The sequence below is a fragment of the Aquarana catesbeiana genome, linkage group LG10 (assembly GCF_042186555.1).
Source record: "Aquarana catesbeiana isolate 2022-GZ linkage group LG10, ASM4218655v1, whole genome shotgun sequence".
Taxonomy (NCBI): Eukaryota; Metazoa; Chordata; class Amphibia; order Anura; family Ranidae; genus Aquarana; species Aquarana catesbeiana.
This window is the reverse complement of record NC_133333.1, coordinates 48,285,405-48,305,415: the sequence shown is the minus strand read 5'-3', so window position 1 is coordinate 48,305,415 and position 20,011 is coordinate 48,285,405.

Here is a 20,011-nt window from a genome sequence, read left to right as displayed (position 1 = left end):
ATTTCGGGCGTGACAGTGGGGGACTCCCAATACAAGATCTCAGCATACGCTGATGACCTGATGTTTTCCCTAACCAACCCGGTAGTGTCCCTACCAAATCTACTCAGGGAATTTGATAGATATGGAAGTTTATCCAACCTAAAAATCAATTTTGATAAATCAGAGGCAATGGGGATTAATATCACACCGCCTAGATTAGGCTCTCTAAAATCACAGTTTAGATTTAAATGGTCCGATGCTTCCCTCAGATATCTAGGAACCCAGATCCCTAATGACTTAAAGCACACCTTCAGACTCAACTTCCCACCACTACTAACTAAGACTCGCGTACTTCTGGAAGGGTGGAACAAGGGCCTACACTCCTGGTTCGGCAGTCGCAATCTCCTAAAAATGTCTATACTACCGAAATTTTTATATTTATTTCAGGCACTGCCGGTCAAGATCCCACCCCAATACTTTAAGCAAATACACTCCCTTTTTATTAAATTTGTCTGGGCGAATTCAAAACCTAGGCTGCGCAGGAGTTATCTGACATTACCCTAACAATTTGGTGGACTAGCTCTTCCAGACCTGCGGAACTACTACCGGGCAGTTCACCTAGGTAGAACAATAGACTGGAACAGACATGGTCAAAACAAGCTCTGGACACAATTGGAACAGGCTCAGTCCGCAATCCCCTTGAAGGGAGCGGTGTGGTGCTTTGACCAGCTCCCAACAGAAATGAAGTCACACCCGGTAATAGGCACAACCCTTAGAATAGGCGCATCTATTCTCTCTACTACCTCCATCTCATCTAGAGACTCTCCTCTTTACCCGATATTGGGAAACCCTTCTTTCCTCCCTGGTTTAGAACAATCAGAGTACAAGACACTTACAGCGTCCGGCAGGGACCGAGCATCACATTTTTTGGTTGAAAACCAATGGCCCTCCATCTCAAACCTTACTGATGTGGAGGGACAATTCCAACTGCCGTTCTGGAAAGCAATTAGAATACATCATTTCTTACACTCGATCCCTAACCCAGCACAATTTAACCGAGACTTGACGACCTTTGAAGAGTACTGTGCAGACGAGGGAACATTGCCACGGGTACTATCTAAAACATATGAATTACTTAATTCCCCTATTGAACAACCTGACCTAACATTTATACAGCAATGGGAAACAGATTTACAATGCAAATTTAGTAACACGCAAATTCAAACGATTATCAGATTCTCCCTAAAAACATCCATCTGTACAAAAATACAAGAACTCAATTATAAGATCCTGACCAGATGGTATTACACACCTCAAAGGCTACATACGTACTTCCCTAACACTACAGACAGATGTTGGAGATGTCAGACAGACACTGGGACGCTCCTCCACATTTTCTGGTCTTGCCCTCTGCTTCAGCATTTCTGGACAACAGTCCGGACGATCGCCCAAAAATTTACAGATTACGTGATAAGCGATGACCCAGCTTTCATACTACTCCATGCCACCTCAATACCCGCACGGAGATACAAAAGATCCATAATTAGACACCTACTGGATGCGGCTAAATATTGCATCCCACTTATGTGGAAGAAAGGCACACCGCCGACTGTTGGGTTATGGCTACGCAGAGTGGAGGAGATCAGGAGGTTGGAGGACTTAGTCCTGACGGCACATAACAAACAAGAACAACATTCCAAGACATGGAGGCTCTGGATGATGTTTATATCCTCTGATGAAGGGATGGCGCTACTTGCCACATGAATAATAAAACCCCACAGATCTGAGGATGGCGTGTCCTGTCGCCCGGGCCCAAAACTCCCTCCCCCTCCCTCCCTCCCTAACTCTTCCCCTCATTTCCTTCTCTGACTCCCTTTTTCCCCTTTCCTTTTTCTCTCCTACCTCACTGGAATTTCTACACTCTTTTCATTTTCTTTTTCTTTTCTAATCACCATGCTTTAGCTCGCCTTGCCTCTCCCTCAATATATCTCTCATATATGGTTATATGTTCTTTTGTCACTCAGGGAATGGGCAGTAGAAACAGATATACAACCACAAAGACGTGGTGAGACTTACTGTCCAGTACACCGTTTTATTTTGTAGATGGAAAGTATGGAAGACGTCTATTCTATTTTGATTATAGCTGGTACAGATATTAAGGTTACTATTGTCGCATCTCACTAACTGTGAATACCAGTTGTTAAGGCTGGCACTATACGGCAGTATATGTCGCTTCCATCCTCTTATTTATTTGTGTTTTGCTTTGTCTTTTTGGCTCTTATTCTTTGTCTTTGTATTTTTTTTTTTGTGTTTTGTTTTGTTCTTTGAAAACAATAAAATTTATATTTGAAAAAAAAAAAGAAGTTATAGTGAAGCTGAGTGAAGTTGTTAAGTACTGTTGCCATAGGAGACAGCAATCCTGCACGTGCAGACGTGGTGCCTTGCTGGGGCCTTTGCCTGTATGGCTGTCCTCATATTAGAGTCTGCTAATTAAAATTGTAACCACTTAAAAGGTGTCCTGGCCTTAACCCTCTTTCCCTTCAAAATATAAAAGGACTGTTAAAAGAAATAAAACCTCTTTTACATCCAAGAAGTTTCTGGCGCCCAATGACTTTCACCATCTTTGCACCTACTATGCCTCACAACCCACTACAGTGCCTTGCAAGTATTCACCCCCCTTGGCTTTTTACCTATTTTCTTACATTACAGCCTTTAGTTCAATGTTTTTTTATAATCTGAATTATATGTGATGGATCAGAACACAATAGTCTAAGTTGGTGAAGTCAAATTAGAAAAATATATACATAAAACTATTTTCAGAAACCAATTACCTTCAGAAGTAACATAATTAGTGAAATGATGTCCACCTGTGTGCTATCTAAGTGTCACATGATCTGTCATTACATATACACACCTTTTTGAAAGGCCCCAGAGGCTGCAACACCTAAGCAAAAGGCACCACTAACCAAACACTGCCATGAAGACCAAGCAACTCTCTAAACAAGTAAGGGACAATGTTGTTGAGAAGTCAGGATTAGGTTATAAAAAAAATATCAAAATCTTTGACGATCCCTAGGAGCACCATCAAATCTATCATAACCAAATGGAAAGAACATGGCACAACAGCAAACCTGCCAAGAGACGGCCACACACCAAAACTCACGGACCGGGTGAGGAGGGTATTAATCAGAGAGGCAGCACAGAGACCTAAGGTAACCCTGGAGGAGCTGCAGAGTTACACAGCAGAGACTGGAGTATCTGTACATAGGACCACAATAAGCCGTACACTCCATAGAGTTGGGCTTTATGGCAGAGTGGCCAGAAGAAAGCCATTACTTTCAGCAAAAAACAAAACGGCACGTTTTGAGTTTGCGAAAAGGCATGTGGGAGACTCCTAAAATGTATGGAGGAAGGTGCTCTGGTCTGATGAGACTAAAATTGAACTTTTTGACCATCAAAGAAAATGCTATGTCTGGCGCAAACCCAACACATCACATCAACCAAAGAACACCATCCCCACAGTGAAACATGGTGGTGGCAGCATCGTGCTGTGGGGATGTTTTTCGTTAGTCGTGACTGGGAAACTGGTCAGAGTTGAGGGAAAGATGGATGGTGCTAAATACAGGGATATTGAGCAAAACCTGTACCACTCTGTGTGTGATTTGAGGCTAGGACAGAAGTTCACCTTCCAGCAGAACAATGACCCCAAACACACTGCTAAAGCAACACTTGAGTGGTTTAAGGGGAAACATGGAAATGTGTTGGAATGGCCTAGTCAAAGGCCAGACCTCAATCCAATAGAAAATCTGTGGTCAGACTTAGATTACTGTTCACAAGCGCAAACCATCCAACTTGAAGGAGCTGGGGCAGTTTTGCAAGGAGGAATGTGCAAAAATCCCAGTGGTAAGATGTGGCAATCTCATAAAGACTTATCCAAAGCAACTTGGAGCTGTGGAAGCTGCAAAAGTTGGCTCTACAAAGTATTGACTTTAGGGGGGTCAATAGTTATGCACATTGACTTTTTCTGTTATTTTATCCAATTTGTTGTTTGCTTCACGATAAAAAAAAATCTTCAAAGTTGTGGGCATGTTCTGTAAATCCTCAAACAATCCATGTTAATTCCAGGTTGTGAGGCAACAAAACACGAAAAATGTCAGGGGGGGTGAATATTTTTGCAAGGCACTGTACATATGGAAGGATGTCAGCTGTCTTTGGCCTTGAAGGTCCTCATTAGGCTGGAAGAGGTTAAAGATTTGCTACACACTGGAACAAGATTTCTGGTTGGATGAAGAGCTACTTATTTTTTTTTTTTGCAATTGTAGAGCAGATATTATAAAACAATTCCAAAGGTATATGTAAAAGACGGCAAATAAGATAAATTTATTGTTCGTGTGTATATACCTTTTAAGGCCCCTGTTTTTATCAGTAACACATTCATTTTATTTATTTATATACAACCAAGACGTTATGCAGTTTACAGAACACATAGAATGACGCATCAGTCCCAGAAGAACAAGGAGCTTACAGTCTAATGTCAATACTGCAGTCATAATACATACTCTCACTCTTCTTCAAAGCCAGGACCCAATCATTACAAGGCCATAGAGCCATACACTAAATAAACAGGAATATGGAACAAACACCTCTGTTATTATAACTGCCTATCTCTTAAAATGATAGCAATTAGCCCTGGGCTTTCCATTTCACATCAATATGGTTGCTGCTCTCTTTTGACAGCTGAAAATATATGTCACGGGTGAAAAATCCACTGCTGCCATCTAATGGATTTAATCAATACTGCAAGATAACACTGATTTTCAATTAAAAGGATTGTATCCTGATAGAAATGTTGGTAGCTTCTGCTGGTAACTTGCTTTTAAAGGTGTATGCTCCAGGGCCGCCACCCTTAACCCTTCTTCGCTACTTGGTGAATAGCTAGACTGGAATAAGCATGTCCATATTGGGTGGTATGCCCAGTAAGAGACAAACAAGGGAGTTCAGAATTAGGATTTCAGACCTGGAATAGGCACCTATGTGAACAAATTACCAAAGGCACTTCCTCTACTCATAATTCAATGTTATTAAGATTTTTTTTTTAGTTTAAAGTGACACTCTAAACAATATCCCTACTCTCCAAAAATAATCTATCCTCTGCTTAATGGCCCGGTAATCAATTTTTTTTAAAATAATTTCTTACTGTGTTTTTCTGCCTCCCTGTAACATCTGCCTTGAGATCCTGACCCTCTCTAATTCTTGTAAAAGTGTGTAACTTGGTTTACGGGCATCCAGCGCTTAAGACCCCTTTCACACTGGGGAGCTTTTATATATATATATATATATATATATATATATATATATATATATATATATATATATATATATATATATATATATATATATATATATATATATATATATATATATATATATGTGTGTGTGTATATATGTGTGGTTTCACTTAGTTTTTGATATATTCACGGCACTTCCAGAAACTTCAGGTGAGTCATGGTACTTGATTGGCACATCAATTGATTGATCAATTTACTAATTATGTGGTCACATGGTTTGTAACAAAAAGTATTTATTTCACTTTCTTGTGATTCTTGTGATTGCTAGCTATGATTAAGCACTGTTTGTATTGTGAAACGCGTAAGTTCTTTTGTCCGTTCTGCTGTTACATGTATTTTTGATGATATTTTTTTAATAAAAGGCAAAAACTTTTTTGGAGTGCGGCTGTCCAGAACTTCTTCCGATTTTGATAGCGTTAAAGCGCCGCTAAAACTAGCAAGGTCAAATGGCCAATAAACCTGTGACAAAACATTACAGAACAGGTGGGTGGAAGACTAAATTTTTTCTAAGTCAGTGGAACGTTTCTCAGCATTGCTTTTTTCTAGAGAAGTGTTTCTCAACATTTTTTTTTTTTTTTATTCAAGGCACACTGTAAAGTTCTGCACAATCGTGAGGCACCCCATTTTAAAATGTAAAAAACTAAACTAATGGTTTTATATAATACATCCATACACATAGCACACCCAACGTTAGAGGTGATTTATTCTTACAAAGCAAATACACCTTTGCACACTGGTACTGACTAGTATTCCTACGTTCTCTTCTCCCTCACTTTCTCTGACTTACTTTCTCTCCCTCCCTCAGTTAATGTGACCCCAGTGCTGACGGCGAGGGGCAGGGGAGGAGGAAACAAGGATGCTGTGCAAGCGCCTAAAGTCCTCCTTTTCATTGGTTGCTAGGACGCCGGCAGCTTTAAGGTTGTCTTGGTGCACAATAGGCTTTATCTAATGAAAAGACAGGCTCGATCCACCCACTGGCTTTTATACAATTTTTGGGCAATTTTTAGGCATTTTACCAAGGTACTCCCTGAAGAAATCTGAAGGCACCCTGGTTGAAAAAGGCTGTTGAAGAGTATAGGCTTTGCTTCACCTCACGTCTTTGTAGCCAATCCCGACAGAGCCATCTAACCGCGTTAGGTCAACTCCCACTGTATAGCCATGCTTTCATCATTTAAGGCTCCCTTTCCCTAGAGGAATCATGGGGCCTTCATTATGAAGCAAGAAAGGGCTACCTGGGCCATGTTACTGCTTTTCTATGTGGATTTTAAAATTTCTTTTTACAAGTGGCCCAATTTTGCTATTATATGTTTGTTTCTTTTAAAGGTTTTAAAATGTCATCAATAAATTGAACCTTCTACTGTAATCTAAATGATTGGTTTAGGTTTTTTTTTGGTTTGTTAGCCCTTGAGCAACATGTAAGTAGCCCTGGTTGTGGGCTATATCTTACGTAGAAAAAAAAAATATGGGAAGCTCTCTCTCTTTTCCAAAAAAATACTGTGATGTAAATACAAAATAAATAAAATAGAGTAGTGACCCCTAGTGGGAGTATTGCATATGAAACCAAAAATATATAAAATATATAGCAATGAAAGTGGTATGTGCAGCCTCTAGTGGGTACAAAAATTATAACACATATATCACAATAACATTAATATGTACAACCAGTGACCTCTAGTGGTTACAAAAATTATAACACATATATCACAATAACATTAATATGTACAACCAGTGACCTCTAGTGGTTACAAAAACTTATAACACATATATATGTCAGACAAAGTCCATTAATCCAGTGATATCTTCTGTGAACCAATACTGTCCACACACAATCCAACAGTGAATGGTAACGAATGAGTGACTTAACACCACGTGGACCCTCCACCAGTCACACTATGTGCTCACCTCCCAGAGCAGGTCCCAATTGGACCAAGTAGCACCTTCCCCTTTGGGGCCTCAATCTAGGATCTTTAAGCTCCCAATAGTGAACTCCTGCAAGCGTGATCTCTCATATAAGGATGGCAACATAAGGGTAAAAAAGGAACTAGCACAGTGTAATACTGTAAAACAAAATTTATTTAAAAAAACAAGCAACTATTCCACTCGAATTTAGGAATGCACTATCCCTGGTGCATACAGGTGATGAACTTGAAAATATACAGCTCTGTCCCTGGGGTCACAAAATCATCTTCAAGTCCTCGGCCCTGCTGCCCTCATGGGTGATTGTGTACTTCCTACAAACGATGCGATGTCGTCACAAGCCCTGCCTCTGATGCAGTTTTTCTTTCACATGCGAGTTTATCAAAGGGTACCCTTTGATAAAGTCGCATGTGAGCGAAGAAACATGTCAGTTTAATGGACCTTGTGTGACATATATACGTGTTATAAGTTTTGTAACCACTAGAGGTCACTGGTTGTACATATTGTTGTTGTGATATATGTGTTATTATTTTTGTACCCACTAGAGGTCACTGGTTGCACATACCACTTTCATTGTGATATATTTCATATATTTTGGGTGTCATATGCAATACTCCCACTGGGGGTCACTACTCTATTTTATTTATTTTACATTTACATCACATAGTATTCCTTTGTAAAAGAGGGAGCACTTCACATATTTTTTTTTTTACTCTGGTCTGCTAATAACAGTTGGCGTTATGCAGTAACCTCCCAGACTTAATATATAGCACGTATTTTATATTAGTAGTGCAGAAGTACATTTCCTTTTATTTGTCCCAATTTGACAGCCATGCCAGAGTGGTTGTGCGACTCCTGAACGTAAACCGTTTACATTCTGGGCTGTGCACCCACATGGCTGTCAAATTGAGACCAGCGGCTGTGTCTGTAAATCTGGGTGAAAATGGAACTTCTCTACATGGGTGCAAGGATCAGTAGACCTGAGTGGAGGACGCCTAAAGCTGGCCATACATCAATCGATTTTTAAGTAAACATTCGCATGAAAATTTGTACAAAAATTCTCAGTACATCTGGTGACTCCACAAATGTCATTTAAAGTACTTCCAACATTTCGTTTGCTTTTAACATATGATTTTGGGGCAAATGGACTTAACCTGACAGGAAACCACATTCACCGTTGGCTCATTCAAGAAATTGTTTTCCATCCCGTTGCATCAAATTTTCTTCTCACTATGGTTGAAAATGAATGTCGATTTACATTAGAAAATTGAATGAATATTCTTAAATTACATTTTTCAAACAAAGTTCTGTTAGTGTATGGCCCAGCTTAAGTGACAGTGAATTTCACAGCAGGTGAGAGGGTTGAATTGATTATAATTAATGCGTTGTGAATGTAATCCAAGAATTGTCGCCCTAATGGTGGGGGATAAACAATTTAATCTGCCCCTTTGAGGTGAACGAATCGCCAATAGTGTGTATAAAATTTATAGGCTAGGCGCTAGGTAGTGTGTAAACATAAATGCACATAAACATACAACACTGCAGAGTGAATCAATTATGAAAATAAACATATAGCAAGCTGAGAGTCCATTGTGATAGTGCTCCCAACACCAAAATACAATTTGCTCTTAAGTGAAGGTTCTAGCTCTTCCACCACGAGTGCTCAATGGGAAGGTGCCAACTCACCAGAGGTGTTTGACCCCCTTTTACAGAAAGTGTTTGAACTCTTTTTACAGAAGGTTTACTTCCAGGCCCTATTGGGACCAGAAGTAAAAGTAAAAAATAACCATACAGACCTCCTAGAGTTTTCTAGGCTACAGTAAAAAATATTAATGTCTGTATACCCATTGCAGAGGTTTCCCCTCACTTCCTGTCCCAGTGACACCAGTCACAAGGGCAATTCATGGAATATATCTTGCCAATGCAGACACAAACCGCAATTCAAACCTGACAAAGGACACCCTCCTTAAAGTAACGCTAAACTTTGATTAAAAAAAGAAAAATCTGTTCATTGAAGGAACTTGGCCACCCTCGCTTGCGTGATCCCCCCCCCCCCCCCCCAGATGGTTTATGAATAATTGGATTTGTAATGTGCATTGCAGTGTACATGACCGCAACTAATGTGCACTACTCATTCCAAGCTGAAGTGGGGGGGTAAACAAAGGTTCGGGAACTTACAGAGGACAATATCAGAAGGCAGAAAAACATAAGAAACAAATTAAGGAAAAATAGATTGCTGGTGTTCTGCCGAGAAAGGTCCCTCATCGATAGTGTCCGCCCTGTACTGTGCAGGCGCAGAGCTTGCGCAGTACGGAGGACAAAAAAGAAGCCAAATCAGCTTCATCAGCTGTACACGGCGCCTGCGCAATTAACACTACATTGTGCCACATGCTCTAGCACGCTCCCGATGCTCGTGCAACTCTGCAAGGGACGGGTCCTTCAGTTTAATCACGCACCGCAAAGATCCTCCCCTTTAAGAAATACGCTCCCATCATATGAGCTCTGGCCATTTTCTGTCTGCATCCACCCCTACACTTGCCCCTTGCAGAGTTGTACGAGCATCGTGAGCGTGTCACAATGTAGTGTTAATTGCGTATGCGCCGTGTACAGCTCATGAACGGATGTTCATGTTTGGAGACTTTCGGCGTCTCCTTTGTCCTCCGTACTGCGCAAGCGCTGTGCTTGCGCAGTACAGGGCGGACACTATCTGATGGGGGACAATTCTTGACAGGACACCGGCCCATTACAAAGTGCATGTGCGTGGGTTATGTTTGGAGAATAAAGATATTGTTTGTCACTTTAACTTTTTTTTTTTTTTTTAAAGTTGGCTGGATTTTTATTTGAATCAGTAAGAGTTTTTAAAACCCTCTCTCAGATACACACTCAGCATTATGGTGTTTGCTTTCCATTTCAATAACACAAATAAAATCTGAACTTTGTGGAGGCTAGAATATTGGTATGTACAACATAATACCCCCCCATCTCCCCTCCTGTATAAATCATTAATTGAACCAGACAAAACACTGCCCTCCATTAACCCATGATTAAGTACCCTCGCACGCCAACGCAGAACAGCGGCTCAAGTGGCTTATTAAGTACTGTATAATTTGTGCTTCACCATACACAGCCGCAAAGCAATTCATCAGTAACGCCACTGTGATAATCACTGAAATGTTAGAAGTGGCTTGCCTTCGCTAGTTTTTAACCTGCGGTGATTGTATTAAATATAAATAATGGCTGATAACCCATCCTGCAGGGTCAGGTTTTACTCTTTAGATCTTCAAAGAGCTTTCATACCTAGGTAGATAAATATGGTACACTGCTACTGCATGTGTAAAATTTTGGGTTAAAGAGCCAGCTCAGCTAAAACTGATTAATGGTACGGGTTGGTGGTCCAACTTGATACTTCACTGATGATCTTGATGGCCAACCTTAGGTATATGGGTGATCTTCATGGTCATCCTTGGGTACACTGGTGATAAATCAATGTCATTTCTTGGGTACACTGGTGATATCCATAGCCATTCTAAGGTAAACTGGTGGTATCCATGACCATTCCAAGGTGCACTGGTGAAATTCATGTCCATCCTTGGATACATTGGTGATATCCATGTCCATCCTTGGGTACACTGGTGATATCAATGTCCATCCTTGGGTACACTGGTGATATCCATGTCCATCCTTGGGTAAACATATTTGTGGCACCCCTTTGCCAGTGAAATAAAAGCAAATCTTGATTTCTCTCAGTTGTGATTGCTTTTCAAAAAGACATTAACAACAATAAAAACAGCTTGTGTATGAAACTCTAACATCACCTTTGACATTTAAAGTAGAATTCCACGTATGGATATTTTCTATATAGTTACATTGGTCCAACTTGGACTAATATATCTATGCATATACCTTACCTGTGGGATCCCTGTAGAAGCTGAACGTCACTGGAGTAGACACTACTAGGGATGAGCCAAACGGACCCCTGTTCGGTTCACATCAGAACTTTCGAACACCGTGGAAGTTCGGACCCGAATAACGAACCCCATTAAAGTCAATGAGACCCGAACATCAAAAATCAAAAGTGCCCATTTTGGAGGCTTGTATGCAAGTAATTGGGCATACAATGGTTATAGGGGTCCGGGTCCTGCCCTGGGGGACACGTATCAATAAAAAAAAAGTTTGTGAAAACATTTTTAAATGAGCAGTGATTTTTTAATGATTAAAGTGAAAGCATAAGAATGAAAAATTCCTTCCAATATAGTGCCTGGGGGGTCCCCTTAGTCTACCTGTAAAGTGACAGATCTGTACCATGTCTATAATCTGCTGCAGCAAAAATTGCATTTATAAATCCCCAAAAAATTTAATTTTCCCCGCAAGCTGCCTTTATTTTGGTCAGCAACAGCTGGGGAGCCAGTGTGTATGATGAGGCCACAATGTAGTGCACTGGGAACTGGGTGTGTAAAAATTGGTCTTTGGGTGTCGGTGGCGCCTTCCCACCGTAGCCCTATAGAGGTAATCTTGATGAAAGCCAGAATTGGCCTTGCTGTAAAAAATTGCAATGATATGCACCTGTTAAACAGGTGCAGAAAAATTGGTCTTTGGGTGTCGGGGGCGCCTTCCCACTGAACCTTATAGAGGTACTCATAATGAAGACAAAAAAAATTGCAATGATATGCATATGGTTGGTGTTTTTGCCACGTTTGATGTGCCTGAGACAGTTTGCAGATAGCAACAATGCGATCTGCTGCAGAACTGCTGAAAAAGGCCTAGACAGCTGAGCCTTGGGGAGTGAGCCGGGAGATAACAGCTGCAGAATGTGATGGAATAGGGTGGCTGCTCTCTACTCTTTCTCCTCTGGGTTGTGCCGCCTCACCTTCAGTTTACTTCTCTGTTCTATCTGGCACCTAAGTCGCATCAGTGACCTCATCATCATCATCATCTCCATCTCCTCCATCTTCATCATTATCACTGAAGACAACTTGGCAATACACTGCGGCTTGGGGAACATGAATGCCAATTTGTCTACCAGTGTTCCTACCTCTCACTAGGCTCATGTTCCTGTCATCCTCAACCTCAGAACCAGCATCTGAATCCAGTAATGGCTGGGCATCATCAAGGAGCAAGTGGCTGATGCTGTGGTCAAATAACTGACTATGGCAGAAATAGATGTGGACAAGAAGCCAGGTTTATCCACTTTGGCAACTGCAGGGGAATGCACACTTGTCTCTGCTTGCGTGATAGAGGATGAGGAAGGTTTAGTAAGCCAGTCCACCACCTCCTCTGCATGCTGTGGCAGAATAGCATGGGCAAACTCACAAAACAGAGGAAAAGATGCCCACCACATCCACCTTTGCCCGTGGACACATTTGGTGTGCTGGCCCCCTTACAGTGCCAAGGGAATGTTTGCCTCTCCTTGTTGTCTTCCCAGACATTATTGGGAGGGAGGGGACAGTGCTTATAAGCAAATGTAAAGAAGAATTTGAAATCTGTACAAAGATGCACTTTAATCAATGTAAAGAGGTGTTTGGTGCACTTTAATTTGAGTACTCACACTACACAGACACACTCCACGGATACACTATAATATACTGCAATATAATGCGCCAAACATACAGTGACGCACAGAACTATATGACGTTAAACTGGCAGTGACGCACGCAAAACTATATGGCGTTAAACTGGCAGTAACGTACACAGAAGTAAATGGTGTTAAACTGGTAGTAACGCAATCAAATAGATGGTGTTCAACTGTCACTACACTGACGCTATCTGAACTATCCCTACTGCTATATACGAATGTCAAGATTACTGACACGGTCTCACTACACTACACTGAAACTATATGAACTGTCCCTACTCTACACTAATGTATGTGTAAATGACAGGGTCTCACTACACTACAGTGAAACTATCTGAGCTGTCCCTACTCTAGCTGCACACTATGCAAAGCTGAATGATGGTCCCCCTCACTACACTCACACTATCCCTAGACTGACACTAAACTAATATTCTACACTGACAATTCAAGCAAAATAGCACAGTATAGCATCCTATCTAATAGCACTGAACAGAGCCCTGTTCCATCTCTCTCCACGCTGAAATCACACTGAAAATGGCTGCCATTGAAAGAATACTTTTATACTGTGGGGCAGGAATGAGTCATGACAGTGGTCTATTCATAACTCGGACAGTGCTCTGTGCCCTGATTGGCTGAAGCTTTCACTGCTTCAGCCAATCAGGGCTTGCAATGCACTGTTCAGTGCTGCAAAGCATTGTGGTCGGTTTAGGGGGGGGGGGGGCGAACAAACTGTTGAACGACCCATTTGTTCGGCTGTTCACCTGAACAACGAAAGTTCGGCCTGAACTTATGCTCGGGCAGAACCGTTCGCCCATCCCTAGACACTACTACTCCAGTGATTTCCACTAGCTTCTGGGGCCCATGCTGAGCAGCTGCCCTGCTGCATTGTAAACGCAGGTGCTTGACTGCTTGGCACAGGTGCCATTCAGGGAACATTTAGAATTTTCTTAATGAAAGTGAAGTGTTCTCGGATTGGACAAGGTGAAGAGGCAAGGTGGTGATGTCATACTGAGTGTTGTACTCTATGAATTGTCCAATAGCAAATGCCAACCCCGCCATCAGGGCTTGTGGTGAAGAACTGCCATTTGACACTTCTTGGTGACACAGCTGATCTTTTATAATTTGTGACGTTTTTATGTTTATGTCGAGCTTTTTTGAAACGCAATAATTTATGAGCTCAGACTCTAGGTTAAAGACTTTAGGCCACTGGTAATAGAAGAGGTTATATAATCAGGGGGAGCAAAATTAATCTATAAAGAGAACTAGTTGCTGTTTCAGCTGCTTGTTTAACAAAATATTCAACTACTAATAAATCCTTGAGGGAATTACCAAGGGGATTAAAACTATGATAATATTTACAGTAGCTAATGGGATACATTTATTATACTTAATGTTCTCAGTTTTCGTCGTTTTACCTCTTCAGCATTTCTGCTCCACCATATGGCTATTACTGATCGTCCGCTTCAGCATCAGGTTATATTATTACTGAAATCCTACATAGAAGCTGACATTGGGATAAACATGAAGAACATATGTAGATCTGTTACACCATGTGCCAGTGGTGGCTGGTGCTCAATATTTTTGGGGGGGCGCAAACAAACTGAAAGATTCTGAAAAAAACCCCATCAATTTCAGCCTCACTGTACCATCAATCGCAGCCAGTGTGCCATCAGTCGCAGCCAGTGTGCCATCAGTCGCAGCCAGTGTGCCATCAGTCGCAGCCAGTGTGCCATCAGTCGCAGCCAGTGTGCCATCAGTCGCAGCCAGTGTGCCATCAGTCGCAGCCAGTGTGCCATCAGTCGCAGCCAGTGTGCCCATCAATCGCAGCCAGTGTGCCCATCAATCACCGCCACTGTGCCCCATAAAATGCCGCCACTGTGACCATCAGTTGCCACCACTGTGCCCCATCAAACGCAGCCACTGTGCCACATCAAATGCTGCCAGTGTGCCCCCCGCTGGGCTGCCATCTGCATTCGCCTGTCTCGGTGAGACCGCTCCTCAATGTCTTCTCCCATCCTGTGCTATGATTGGACGCCTGGCGTCCAATCACAGCGCCTGTCTTTTCAGCCAATCAGGTGACTGGTTACAGATCAGAGCACCTGATTGGCAGAGAGGCAGTTTAGTGTTAGGAAAGCGAATATTCATTTGCTTTTCTAATACAGCTGAGTGACCTGCGAGCGCCCAGCATGGCACTCGCAGGTCACGTTTTTTGACGCCTATTAGAGCCTATGGGTATGGCTCTAATCAGGTGCTTCAAACCCACCCCCCTCCGCTGTAATTCAGGCACCCTGCGCCCAAAAAGGGGCCAGGCATCTGAATAGGGGGTGTCAGCGGTGGCCATAGATAGATTCATGCAATGCATGAATCTATCGGTGCTAGAGCGGGGTGACAGGAGAGAAGGGGCGGCGCCCGTGTGCCCTTATGGACGCACCACCACTGCCATGTACACATCTCTATATCTCTGCAAACCATTAGCACTCCAGCATTCGTATACCCCCTTGGGCCCTGCGCCCCCCACCCCAAAGCACTTTGTCCCCATGTTGATGAGGACAAGGGCCTCTTCATGACAACCCTGGCCATTGGTTGTTGGGGTCTGCGGGTGGGGGGCTTATCAGAATCTGGAAGCCCCCTTTAACAAGGGGGCCCCCAGATCCTGGCCCACCACCCTATGTGAATGAGTAGGGGGTACCCCTACCCATTCACCTAAAAAAAAAAAAAAAAAATGTCAAAAATAAAACACATTACACAGGTTCACAAAGTAATTTATTAAGGAAGCTCCATCGTCTCTTCCGATTCCTTCTCCCCTCTATACTGTAGCTCTTTTGCCTCCTCCACCGACGGGTCTTCTCCACTCATGTCTTCTAGCCCTCTCCTGATCTTCTCCCTCTGTCTGCAGTCTTCTCCACTCTCCGGGTCCGCCGTCTCACTCATTTGCCCGGTTTTCTCCCTCTGATGTTGACTCAACGCTCTCTGTCTAAAGCCGGGTGCGCGGTGTGCCACTACTTATACTGGCATTGGGTGGGGGACACCATGTGACGTCATCCGGAGGCCCAGCCCCTTATGACATCACCACTCACTACATGATGGGTGGTGACGTCATAAGAGGCATGTCTCCGTGACCGTGCCCCATGCCAATATAAGTAGTAGCACCCGATATTAGAACGGGAGAGAGCATCGAGTCAGCATTGGAAGAACAGGGAGAAGACAGTGGAGAAGACCGGGCAAAAGAGCGAGCAAAAGAGCACGAAGACAGTGGAGGAGACCCGGCAGAAGACAGCGGACAGAGGGAGTAGAACCAGAGAGGGGAGTAGAACTGGCAGAGGCAGAAGACATCAGCGAAGGAGGCAAAAGAACCAGAGAGGGGAGAAGTTGGAAGAGACGCCAGAGCTGCCTAATAAATTACTTAAAAAAAACTTTGTACTGTGTTTTATTTTTGCCACTTTTTTTAGGTGAATGGGTAAGGGTACAATGTACCCCATACTCATTCACATAGGGTAGGGGGCTGGGATCTGGGGGCCCTCTGCCCCAATGTTGAGGGCATGTGGCCTGGTATGGTTTAGCCTGCGTTTTTTTCTGCGTGAGGATTCCTCTTACAATCCATACCAGACCGGAGGGTCTGGTATGCTCTTGGAGGGGGAACCCATGCCGTTTTTATTTTTCAATTTGGCGTTGAGTTCCCCTTCAAGCTCATTAGAGCACAAGTCGCATGCCAAAGTCAGGATGGCGATCCGACTTCAGTGATATTCAATGGGCTGAAGTAGGATCAAAGTCGGACCAAAATAGTGCAGGGAGCATTTTCAAAGTTGGACTGACTTGTGTCGGACCAGTTAAGACGGCTCCATAGGGAAACATTGATTTTCACATGTCATGCGACATAAGCTCCCAATGTCAAATTTTTTATGTATTTAAAGTACAAACTAGTAAAAGAAAAATTTTAACTTTTTTTTGTTTGTTTTTGTTTCCCACTTTGATCACTGGTAATTTTACCACTGTGTAATTTTTTTTTTCAGCCTCACTGTACCATCAGTCGCAGCCAGTGTGCCATCAGTCGCAGCCAGTGTGCCATCAGTCGCAGCCAGTGTGCCATCAGTCGCAGCCAGTGTGCCATCAGTCGCAGCCAGTGTGCCATCAGTCACAGCCAGTGTGCCCATCAATCGCAGCCAGTGTGCCCATCAATCGCAGCCAGTGTGCCCATCAATCACCACCACTGTGCCATCAAATGCAGCCACTGTGCCCCATAAAAAGTGCCGACTTCCTGGCGGGCTCTGCACGTGGAGTGTGCGAACACGCTGGAGCTCATCCTTAGTTCCTACTAGCTAGGAACAACGATCTGTCATCTCCTCTAGTCAGTCCCCTCCCCCCACAGTTAGAACACACGCTAGCGAACACAGTTAACCCCTTGATTGCCCCCTAGTGTTAACCCTTTCCCTGCCAGTGACATTTACACAGTAATCAGTGCATTTTTATAGCACTGATCGCTGTATAAATGTCAAAGGGGTCCAATTCAAAAGTGTCCGATCTGTCCGCCATAATGTTGCAGTCCCGATAAAAATCGCTGATCACCGCCATTACTAGTAACAAAAAAAAATAATAATAAAAATGGCATAAATCTTTCCCCTATTTTGTAGACGCTATGGCTTTAGCGCAAACCAATAAATATATGCTTATTGCGATTTTTATTACCAAAAATATGTAGAAGAATACATATCAGCCTAAACTGAGGAAAAAATTTGCTTTAAAAAAAAAAAAAAAATGGGGATGTTTATTATAGAAAAAAGTACACAATATTGTGGGTTTTTTTTTCCAAATTTGTTGCTCTTTTTTTGTTTATAGTGCAAAAAATAAAAATTGCAGATGAGATGATCAAATACCACCAAAAGAAAAACAAAAAAACTGAAAGAGTGGCCTTTAAAGGCATACAGGTAGACCGTCTAAAAATGATTAGATTGATTTATTAGATACAAAATTAGTTAGGTGAAAAAGAGTTTTTGGTTACATATAAATACATATAAAAGTTCATATACTAGTATTGTGTACCCCACACATGAGCTCTGACGCCACTTAGTACAATAAATAAATACAGTGATACATCCAAAAGAGCGGAAATTAAAAATTCCTGTGATATTCTTCAAATAAGGTTGTAGGTAAGGAGGACTGTGGGTCAGAATGTGGATCAGGGCACAGTTGCTCTTTTATTCGCTCTACATGTTGCGCATAGAGGTACGCTTCTTCAGGAGCATTAAGAGTTCATGTAGTAATCAAACGAATAGGGAATATAGGGCATTAACATAACCCTATAAAAGCGCAGACGCTGTACTGACTACCAGGAGACTGATCCATGTCACACAGCCTGACTCCAAATCCCTTGAGATAATAGCCTCTTTGACCCTTCAGTCTGTTCTGTCTATGATACTCAAACAGACCCCTTTACCACATGAATGGTGGCTTACACTGCTAGCATCTGCGCTTTTATAGGGCTGTGATAATGCCTCCCTGTCCATGGAAATATCCAGATATTTTTGCTTACCAGCAATATATCCCATTATTCCCTATTCGTTTGATCCTTTTAAGTAGACCCTAAACCGAAAGCAAGTATCATATTGCCCAGCCTCCTCCCCCTCCCTCTCTAACAATCGGATATATACTTATTTTTTAAACCCCCAGCTGTCTTTGCACATGGGGGAAATCTCCTGTGCATGTGCAGTTGTGCTGAAGGGCTCTTCTTAGACCTGAAGGCCCGATAGAACCCTTTAGCACATCTGTGCATGTGCCATAACGTAACTCCCAACTTTTTGAGATGGGAATGAGGGACACCTATCGGCAAAACTATGCAGGTATGGGACACACCCCTTGCCACGCCCCCTTAAAGGAGAATTGTACAAAAAAACAAGATTGGTTAAACCCACAAGTGCTTTTTTTTACCACTGCTATTCCAGGTGAAAGGTTTAGCGCTGGAAAATACTTTTTGAAAGATTAAAAAGTGCATTTTATATACATCTATATAGATCAGACCAAAATAAGGGACAAATGAGGAGGGCAGAGGGACATTGCTCTAAATCAGGGACAGTCCCTCAAAATCAGGGACAGTTGGGAGCTATGCAGACATACATGATACTACCAGACAGTGAGCCACCACAATTACTGTACATACCTCCCAACATTTTGAGATGGGAACACATACTAGCAAACGTATGTAGGCATAGGACACGCCCCCTGCCACACCCTCTTAAAGAAGAATTAATACAAAAAAGTCAATTAAATCCAAAAGGGCTTTTTATTACCACTACTTTTCCTTTATATTGGCTTTTAACATTTTACAAATGCAGCAATTTAGAATTTGAATGAAAGGTTTAGCACTGGGAAACACTTTTTGAAAAGATAAAAAGTGCATTTTATATACAATTATATAGATCAGACCAAAATGAGGGACAAATGAGGAGGACAGAGGGACATTGCTCCAAATCAGGGACAGTTGGGAGCTATGACTGTATGTTGTTACTTTCCCACCGCAAAGTAAATGTGTTGAGCTGTGTTGATTTGCATTGATCAACACAGGCTCCACGCAAGAGCACAGCAAAAACAATTGTTCTCTATATGCTCTGTTCACACTGTACATAAATATTGGGGTGTGTTGTGTAAAATTGCAGCATTTCTGCATTTATATTGCTGCATCATACAGATGGGCACAGTGAGGCTGCATTGTTGGCACAGTGAGGCTACAGATGGGTACAGTGTGACATAGCATTATCTTTTAAAGTATTATTTTATTATAGCATTATATTATTAATTATCTTTAAAGTATTATTTTATTATAGTATGGGGGGGGGGGGGGGGGGCGGCACGGAGAGTGGCCTCCATGAAATGAGTTTTTGCCATGAGATTGCAGTAGGGCATACATTATCTGCACAAATGTAAAGATTCTCATGAGGTGAGCAGTATGAAATTCTACATCCTCTCTGGCAGGTATGCACAGATAACATTATGTTCCATTTCATCTACATGAAAGACAATTTGCAGATTTAACAAACACTGCTTATGTATACCATGCCAATCTTTTATCAGTACAATGCACCGATCATTGAATGCTTCTCTTCCTGTGACAGACGACATCAATCCTAAATGCTGGCTGTAACGATCTACCGAGCATCCAAGCAGATGAAATGCATTTGCTATGTGTAATATACAGTATATACTG